Here is a 7,921-nt window from a genome sequence, read left to right as displayed (position 1 = left end):
GAGCCTAATCCAAATTTATTTATTCTGAATTCGTATTTTTTCAATCTTGATTAAAAAAATATACAATTCTCATCGTATCTGTTTTCTTCCATTATCACTCACTTTGTTTTCATTGCATTTTTTTTATCGATTTTCGTTTGCAAAACATTTTGAGTGCCGAAATTTTATTTGTTATCTTAATAATTTGTATCTTTTCTCATTCCTTGAGTCGCTTATTAATTTTGAATCCATTTTTTTACTTTTACACGCATAGCTTGCATTCCATTTTTTGACTCCATTCATTTCTATTTTGTCTCGCTCTTTGTTAGCCCCATATATTTTTTTTTGGCTCCACTTTTTTCTTTGCATTTCCACGTTGTTCAGCGTTAGCCCCATTTATTTTTTGGCTCTATTTATCTTTATTTTGCTCTTATACTTCATTTATTTTTTTGTCTGCCCCTTTTATTTTTTGGCTCTATTTGTCGCGCTCTTTTCACAGCCTCATTTATTTCTTTTGGCCCAAGTTTCGTCTTTCACGCTCGGCTTTCAGCTTCATTTATTTTTTTAGTCTGTTTTCTCATTTCGTTCATTTTCAAGCTCTGATAATTTTATTCATTTTTAGTGACTTAACTTCGTAAACTTTCTTCTCGTTTTCCTGGAAATACGCACTATGGTTCAGCTACTGACTGCGCCATGTCGTATCCGGAAAGCTCAACCTTCCTTCGCAACACGTCCGTTGCTCTCAATAATAACCGATAAACTGATTTCAGCTTTCTTTGAAGGATCGCTGCTTGGTCGGATTTCCGATTCTCTTTGTTTCTTTGTCTCTTCGCTCTCGCTCTAAATAGTCAGTTGGTTTCTTTTATATCAACTGTCTACATAAATTCAAATAACTCTCCAAGCAACGTTTCGTTCAATCACAGAACGCAGCCTGAAGAGTAAACTTTGAATATGCGAATGATGCTTATTGCGTGGTAATATTCATCTGTGCTGTCTTCTCAGTAATCATTGCTACTGACATCTATATAGATATAATATTCCAAAACAATTATCATTTTGAATAGATATGTATACTTCACCACAGTAAACTCAAAAATTAGGTAAAAATATTTCTCCGTGTAGGGACCTGGGAGGGAGAAACCAATACAAAATTTCTGTACGTCATAGTGAGCCGGGATTCCGCTGTCACGAACTGTCACTGTGAGCCCAGATCTCAAACATTGGACTAACATGGAAAAAGCGCGTAACTGATTAAAACACATTTTCACATTTCATCAAAAGTGACAAAAATAGAATGAAAATCAATTCATGCACACAATGCAAGTAATGTTACGTGAGCACCTTTCAATCGGATTGAATATAAAGCATTGAAAAACGCATCGTTTTACTTTTTCCAATGAAAATTAATATTTGGTGCATAGAAAACTGTGGCCCTTTTTCCAAGTTTGTCAGGAAAAATCGAAAGTACACAACAAAAGAAAACTAGCGATTTTCCCCAAGCCTGCCTTGATTGTTGTTGGCAAGCTGGAGTTATCTTGCAGTTCAAACAAACATTGTTCTATATTTCGTGTGTAGTATCGGTGCCTCCCTCCCAGGTAGGGACTAGGGATGCCAAATATTCAAATCTTAAGGTGAAACATCTTGCAATACAAAGATGGCTATCACAATGGCCGACTTGTGCCCCTAGGCACTCAACCGGAGAAATAGTTTCTGATCTTCTTATTTTAAGCTTTCTGCTAGTGCACAAAGCCCAAATAAAAAGTTCACTGTTGTTGGATGCTTTCTTCGCGAGATTTGTGCCTTTGAAGTTTTAGTGCAATCTGAGAAATTGATTCCAAACTGTTTCACCTTAAGCTAAGTATGCTGTTTCGCTCAAGATAAGTAAAGAAATTCCTTGATTGAAAGGGTCAAGAAATTTCCTACAGAGAGCCCCCTTTGAAGTGACATTTCTTCTCAACTGCGTACTGCGATCAGAAAAATGTGATTTTCTTGACCATTTCTTGGGAGAAATTTTCCACGCATCAAGATAGGCGATTCCTTTTCATGTCAGTAGCAAACCGGCCTATAGGCCTTTTCATGTGACAGGTCCGTCTATGCATTTGTTTACATCGGTGGAGGACCGGTGCATACACGAGGCTGTTATTTTCATAGAAGAACTGTCAAAGAGCTTCCCGATCAGCTGTTTTGAACCGTCATGTGAATAGGCCTATATGATGAAATCGATGTGCTTTGCTGTCGACTTCCGTGTTCAAAATTTCTAAATTGTCTGTGATCAACCCACAGCGAACTACTTGCGGTTGGACGTCGAGTGGAGTCGAACGACAGTCACCATCATGCTTTCAAAGAGAAAAAGTAAATTCTGAAGTTGAAAGTGTTTGAGGAAACATTACGGATTCGGTTTTTCTCATCTGCGAAAATGTCCGAAATAAGAGGAGTTCATTCTACCTTTCCTTTACCTAGACTCGTAAAAACTGTGTTTCGCCATCCACCATAACCAGTGAAGACAATACACAGCTTTATCTGTAATTACACAGATTTTTTCCTAATCCAGCCTACAGATATCTGTGATCACGGATCATAGATTTTTTAGATAATAAAGATGTTTAAGATTTTTGGACCTAACACGATTTTAGAACATACAGTGACTCAATCTCATTTTAGTACGGGCACTGTTTTCATATCAAGTTGGTATGGTCTTATCCACTGGTGTACTAAACCAGCTCGGTCGAAGAATTTTGACACTAGAGCGGGTCCAGATCACGTGGCGACCATACAGGAGCCAGAGAATTTGTTTATATAAGAGAAGCGCGAATGCTGAAACCAAAGGTTCCAATCGAACCGTCAAACGTGGTTCCAATCGAGCAAATTCAATGAGACTGCGAAAGATGTCACGCAGAAGAGACGATGGATGTGTGTGAGTGATAAGCGGCACGAAAGTGACGTCATCGATAAGATTGGTTTCTCATAGCGACTGCCGGGATGACACGCACACTACAATATTGCTCGAATCACCTCAATTATTGATGGTTATTGCTAATATTGTTTATAAACAGGGTCAAAATGCTCTCCGCGCTTCTCTAGTATAATCATTTTCTCTGACAGGAGCGTGCCCCGCTCAAGTGTCACAATTCTCAGACCGTGCAAATTTAGTACACCGGTGGATTAGACCATAAATTTATTAAATGGTGCATGGACTTCGATATACTTTATCAATAATGAAGGTTATAGGTGTCATCTATTGTTTGGCAATGACAAACTGTATTCATTTGCTTAAATATTTGGAATAATGGAAAAGTATTGAGATTGTGTCTATAATTGACCCAATTCCATATTCGTACACCTAACAAAAAAGAAATATACAGCATTCAAAACTAATTTTTAATAGACTAGATGATTACTTAAGCTCTTCGTTGTGTTGTTCAGATGCAGTAGAATACATTTGGAAAATTTAAAAGCGGACATATTTGAAACTTAAGTAAATTTAAGAAAAATACCAGTTTTCCCATGTTTTTTGCTAAAATATTCGGTAAGTCGAACAATAAATTGCATTTTTTTCAACATCACTTCGTTAAGAATGATAACTGCGAATATTGCACAAGTTTCAAAAAATTATAATCAGTTTAAGAGTAGCTAGGAGTGGATATCGACAACTTACACTTTTGAATTTTAGGTAGTATAACATTTATAACAAATCCAAAACCAAAAATTTTAGTCAATTTCTTTATGTTTGGCTCCTAATACATAATCCATAGTTAATGTTCCTATCAAAACATTGCGTAATTATCATTTTTAATTTACATTTTACTACCAAACATGATTATAGAGATTTAAAGAATAAATATTATTGCCATAACCGCAACACAAACGTTTTTTAAAATGATTAAAATAACAGGATATATTCTATTAAATAGTATACCAATGCTCTCTGCTCATTCAAGTTATTTTGTATTTTTCTTATAAAATCAATAAATTGCAAAATAGGGTGCTATTTTGAATATAATTTGAATATTATTTCAAAGATAATTGAATATTACGATGACATCAATTATGTGGAGGTATGTACAGCGAGGTTTAGGGTACTTTATTGTAAAACGAAGTTCGTAGTTTAAATTATGTTTACAGACAAATTCAAAATTAACATTTACCTGTTGTTTAGAATGAAAATTTGGATTACATTGATTGAAAATTTTAGAATTTTAGAAGAGTTTTGAACTTACGGCACAACAATTTTCTGAACTCAAAAGGGATAAAAACTTTTTATGATTTCTATAAACTATATCTATTTCAACTAAATTTCTATCAGAGCTCACGAGTATAATCTATAGATTGGATCCAATGACAAAAATAAACGTTATTGTTCGAATTATAGGATTTAATAGCAAAAATCATTGGAAAACTGGCATTTCTCATAACTTTACCTAAATTTCATATATGTCCACTAATAAATTGTCCAAATGTATTTCACTACATCTGAACATCATAATAAAGCATTTCAGTAATCAAATAGAGCTTCTAAATTTAGTTTTGAACGTGGTGCGTATGAATTTTGGCAGGTGATCGAACATGGAATTGGGTGAATTTTAGACACCAATTCAATGGACCAATGCACGAGTTCACTAATTTGACTTTTGAGCGGTGCCGAATTCACTTGTTGCCATGGTCACGTAAATAACACGGCACCGCTCAAACGTCAACGGGTGAACTCGTGCATTGATCCATACTTTTCTATTAATCCAAAGATGAATGTAAATGGAAACATTTTGTGATTGGCAAACAATAGATGACACCTGTTACCTTCAATGTGGATAAAGTATTTGTAGCTCGATACTTCATTTAATAGTTTTTTACTAACTTGATGTGGAAACAGTATCCTGTACGAATATGAAATTGGGCCACTGTATGATATTGCAATTTTAGAGGTAACTTTAATTCGGTTCTACGGTTGAACAGAAAGCTACCGCAGCAGTCACATTACTGTTTTTTACAAAGCATCATCGATGGCTGCGATGATTCCTTGGAAACCACGCCAATGACTGTTGTTTTCTGCTGTTTTTCAAAGCTTTGGACTCTACTCCCGCATAAACAAAAACTATATCAGTACAGTTTCCCGAAAGGTTCACAACCATTTGCAACAATATCTGAATGATTTTGGTTACAATGAAAAATAACAATATATCCACCTTACCTGAAACGTTTTTAACAATTCGACAAACGGTAAATAGGAAAATCACAATGTGGGGAATAGGCGGTTAAGTTATGTAACCATTTGAAAACGTCGATTTTCTCGAACAAAATTTCTCATCAACAGTTTTCCAAAAGGTAGATATACTGTCAATTTTTCGGCAAAATCAATGTACGCCAAACAGTGTTGATACATTTGAACCATATGTTTCTAAGGGAAATAAATAACGTATGCATAATTATTGGATTACGGTGCTTTATTGTATTTTTACCCTATCCTATTCTGTTATGTAATATAATGCAAGCACTAGGAAAATTCCTGAGGCTTTTTCTCGAGGAATTTGAGAAGAAATTCTTGAAGAATCAGATGAATAGTCACGTAATCAAACTCTTAATTTTGCACTTTTTAAAGACTCGAATTAAAATAGAAAACCAGACCCGCTACCAGCCCTGTGATGATTCAATTAAAGTTAAATATCACCTCAAGGATATTCTTTCATTCTTTCTGAAACTCGCGGAATATCGCTTTCCAATGCATCCATGTATTGATCGATTCCCTAAAAAGATAGCATCCAACAACCGGAAGCAGCGCTGCAATCACTCGCAATCTTCCACTTGTCGCCCTGGGCTGTAACCGTGAATGTCTTCTGGAAGGGTTTGGTAGAATTGTCCTGGTAGATGACCGTTCCCGAAACCTTGATGATGAACGTCAGCTGCGAGGACACAGCGTCGCCAATGATCGGCTGAGTGACCAGGGTGTTCATAATGTGTTCAAAGCGGGGCAGTTCCTGGAAGTTCTTCTGGATGTTGCTGATGACATCAGCAAACCGTTGTCCATGTAGAGCCGGTCATCTCATGCCGCTTCTTGGCTACTTTTTCGTTGCACAGATTGATGAATTCTCGCGTAACTTTTCAAAACGGCCTATCTAACAATTCACACATTTCGAGTAAATCGAGCTTGAAGGTTGTGAAAATAATGTGAAATTGTGAAATAGGAATTATTCCTCCTCCATCCGGCAAGCGGTATCGATTTTGGTGCGCAGTTCCTACGGGGATTGGGTTTGAACCAAACATCCAACAGATTGGCGAAATATCTTTGTACTTACTGGGTCCATCGAAGTTGTCCTTTTTTATGTGCATTGCTGTTCTGTAAACTTAATTTCACTCTAACTCGACTTTTATAAATTAATTGCAAGCTTTGAACAGTTTTAACAGTGGAATAAGAAGTAAACAATACAGCTTGACAGTTTTCCTTCGACGGCAATCTGACGGAGATTTTTTTCTACGCTCAACGCTAGATTAAGTGTCGCCTCGCCTACAAATACCAACAAAATGTAACTATTTGTTGAACTGTTAAAATGTAGTTCAATATTGTCAAATGCAAATGTGTGAGTGTGTTGCACAAATTTAAACAAAATCCATTACCATATAATTTAACAATATCAGAGCAGTATCATATATTGTTACTGATAGGTATGGGTTGATCTTACTGTTTGAAATGGTGAACAGCTTTGAAGTCCATATGGTTATACATAAAAGCAACTATTTCTGATACATTAACAGTAACCGTTATAAGATGTTTATTGTTCTCAAAGTAAGGCAAACTGTATTTTGCTATGCGGGCTAGCATAATGTGATTAGATGGTTTCCCAGCCAACAAATATGTTCACATAACTGAGATTGCAAGTGAAGAAAGTGGACACTTATTCGGTAAAAACAGATTGTATAAAATGCACGAATTTCCTTTATTCGCACAAATCTGGAGGCCATATACGTACATTTTAGAGAATCTATAATGGTCAATACAACTTCAGACAATTTGATTTGGCGTTCACTGTAATTTCATGTATGATTGTGTATTGCAGTTTATATGACTTAATTTTTACAAACAAATAAAATAAAAATAAATAAAATATCACGAGACATGCCTCGAACCTCTGACCTTTATATCACTAGCCAGATACGCTACCACTGTACCGTACAGTTTTTGTTGCAGGAGATGGTCTTTTAGCAAATATAAATGAAACACTGTAGAGCATCATGTTTGAATGTAACCGAACTTAATTGCATTTTGCAAATGAGCCAGTGCAACACTGAAGGTTTCATGTTTTATCGAATTAACGTTTGCAGTTGAAACGAAGTGCAGCAATTTATTAAGGTTGAAACATCTCTGAATCCAAAGATGACCGTCACAGTGGCCGACCCTACTCGCGTTTTTAAAGGCACTCAACTTGAGAAATAGTTGGCAAACGTTTCTGATCTTCTTATTTTAGGCTTTCTGCTAGTGCACAAAGCCAAAATAAAAAGTACACTCTTGTTGGAGGCTTTCTTCGAGAGATTTGTACCTTTAAAGTTTAAGTGCAATCTTGAAAGTTGATTCCAAGCTGTTTCACCTTAAAGACATCGTACCAAAATACTTATGCAACGTGATGACATTGTGTTTCTGTTGAACAGTGATATTCTTTTAATAGGTAAGACAATTTGTTCATGAATTCCACTATTTATGTTTATGTTGCGTTCGACGATGTGCCATGTATGATTTTATATCTACATCAGATGAACTCATATGTAATCTCACATTGATGATTATAATAGAGTCATACCAAGTGAACTTAGAATCATAATAGAATGACAGTTTAGAGTTACATATTTGGTCAGACTAAATTGGAATTCTATAAGATGCAAATTCAAATCAGATGAAATTCATGACTTTATAAACGATTTTAATCAATTTAGTTTTGCATCATATCCAATTCCAACG

At 35.6% G+C, this 7,921-nt stretch overlaps 1 long non-coding RNA gene across 1 annotated transcript; it reads right to left on the bottom strand.

The window, feature by feature from the left end:
* Positions 1 to 5,680: 5,680 nt before the first annotated feature.
* On the bottom strand, positions 5,681 to 6,739 carry LOC5575434. The gene is made up of 2 exons (XR_002499203.1): positions 6,267 to 6,739; positions 5,681 to 6,206 (listed from the first exon to the last, which is right to left on the bottom strand). It is a non-coding gene; the product is annotated as an uncharacterized LOC5575434 (long non-coding RNA).
* Between the last annotated feature and the right edge of the window lie 1,182 nt (positions 6,740 to 7,921).

This window comes from Aedes aegypti, chromosome 1, assembly GCF_002204515.2.
Source record: "Aedes aegypti strain LVP_AGWG chromosome 1, AaegL5.0 Primary Assembly, whole genome shotgun sequence".
Taxonomy (NCBI): Eukaryota; Metazoa; Arthropoda; class Insecta; order Diptera; family Culicidae; genus Aedes; species Aedes aegypti.
This window is presented reverse-complemented; position numbering and strand designations above follow the sequence as displayed.